Below are 2,137 nucleotides of genomic sequence, written 5' to 3' on the forward strand. Positions count from 1 at the left end.
GAGTGCTGGGATTAAAGGTGTGCGCCACCAACGCCTGGCATTTTCAACTTTTCAATGCATTAATTTTTCTCTACTGAGATATTACTGAAGGATCAGCAAAAAGCCAATGTTTTCCCTAAGCAAAGAACTGCTTTTCTCATTGGATGACCTTGACCAGGTCACTTATAGCGATATGGCAAGTATTTGTTTGCCTCTATCATGGATGACAGAGAAAGAAGAATGTGTCATGGTAACTGACAGTAAAGTCAAGAGAGGCTGGGATGCCATGGCCATGGTGGCTACTGATGTGAGTTAGGAAGGTACAAGTCAGAAGTAGTAAGAACCCATTGTGAAAAGCCTGGTCAGTCATGGAGTCAAGGTCTTATTCTAAATGCAATGAAAAACCAGAGCACTGAAGTAGCATCATTTGGCTTTGTTTGGAAGGATTAGCTTGAGAAGTAGAAAAGAACAAGGTTGGAAGTCAGAGACCAGCTGAAGACCATGACTGTGAACTAGCAAGACACTGGGGATAAAGGAAGTTGGTAGCTGAGAATGTGGTGGAAAGTGGCCAGATATTTGTCATGTATCTTAAAAGCAAACATTTGCCTGATGGACTACTATGGGATATGACAAAAAGAGGCCTTGTAAATAGTGTAGCAGACAAGTTATGTGCTGTCTAAATGCCTTGTTGGACTAAAGGACTCAGATACAGGGCTGTTGCTTGCTGGTCAGCATTTAAGCCCAAAGTCAAGGTCATGCCCTCTTCCTAGAGCAACCCATATCTGAAGTGACTGAGTGAGGTGTGTGCACTGTGGTTCTCTAGGGTTCAGTCCTTGGATGCAGTTATACTTACTTCCTAGGTCATGTTTAATCTCATAGGCCTGCTCTAACCACAATGAATGGTAGCTGCTGTGGCCTGGCCTTCATTAAGTCTGCACTGAAACCCAACTTGCTCCTCTACCCTTGTCTTGCTTGGAAGGATGCTGAGTCTAAGACTGTTCCTTAAAGTTGTATCCCTCCAAGTTTTGCCCCAATTATCTGCTTTTCAGAGAACCCAAACCACACAAATGGCTTCAAGATTTGTGACCTAGAGCTGCCATAAAGATCGGAGGAAGGAACGGTTGTCAGTTGTGGGAAATAGATATCATGAGGATGGTTTCAATGGTTAAATTTGAAGCTTCTATCAAATTTCTAAGTGGACAAGAAGTTTAATCTACAGAAAAGTCCTGAGAGTTCTCAGTGTGAACAGTGCTTGGTGAAGAGAGATTGAGCTAGACTCCCAAAGGTGTATAAGTACAGAGACTGAGCCTAGAAGTCTGCATCAAAGCTTGAAACAGAAGACAACTAAAAAATGCTAACACTAACCTAGAAAGAAAACTAGAAGCCCAAAGTGAGGTAGGGAAAATTGGTTTCAAATGCTTCTGATGGGTAAAAGAGAACGTGATCCAAGAATCAACACCAGGAATTAACAAAGAGAAGGTCAACAGAGAAGCAGAATTGAGTTCCAGCCCAGCCAGCCAGGGCTTTATAGAGATCCATCTCAGAAACCAGGAGCAAATGAAGCCAACTGAGTCAGCTGGGCACAGTGTTGCACAGCTGTGATCAAAGCACTTAGAGGGAGAGGCAGGAGAAGCTCACACATCACTGCTCCCTCTGGCTACAGAACAACATCCCGTCTCAAGCTGGGGAAAAGGAGAGATCAAAAAAACGAAAGGCGAAGAAATCAGAGAATGCAAGGGAAAGCAATTATTTTCTGGAGCTCTAAACACAAAGTAAGTGTACGAACTCAGGTTTTAGAGAGAAACATAGGCATATGTGATTGCACACATATACAATTCTAGACAGAAGCGTGTATTTTCATAAGGAATAATAAGTACCTATAGTCACTGACTGTAATACATATCAGAGATTGACTCCAGAACCCTGACTGTATTGAAATGCTGATGTGTACAAGTCTGTTACATAAAATGGCAACACAATAGCTGAATATATAAACTACCTCATCCTCTTACACACTCCAAATCACCTGTGGGTCCCCTAAAACAATGTAAATGCCACACAAATAAGTAGTGCCTATACTGTAATTGTTTAAAGAATGTTGACAAAAGAAAAAAAAAAGTACCTAAACATGATAAAAACAATCTACAGCAAACCAGTA

At 41.6% G+C, this 2,137-nt stretch overlaps 1 protein-coding gene across 2 annotated transcripts in view; it reads right to left on the reverse strand.

The window, feature by feature from the left end:
• The window catches only part of Dnajc15 (DnaJ heat shock protein family (Hsp40) member C15), a 53,903-nt gene that overhangs the window by 23,231 nt on the left and 28,535 nt on the right, over window positions 1-2,137 (reverse strand). The window lies entirely within an intron of this gene.

Source organism: Mus caroli, chromosome 14 (genome assembly GCF_900094665.2).
Source record: "Mus caroli chromosome 14, CAROLI_EIJ_v1.1, whole genome shotgun sequence".
Taxonomy (NCBI): domain Eukaryota; kingdom Metazoa; phylum Chordata; class Mammalia; order Rodentia; family Muridae; genus Mus; species Mus caroli.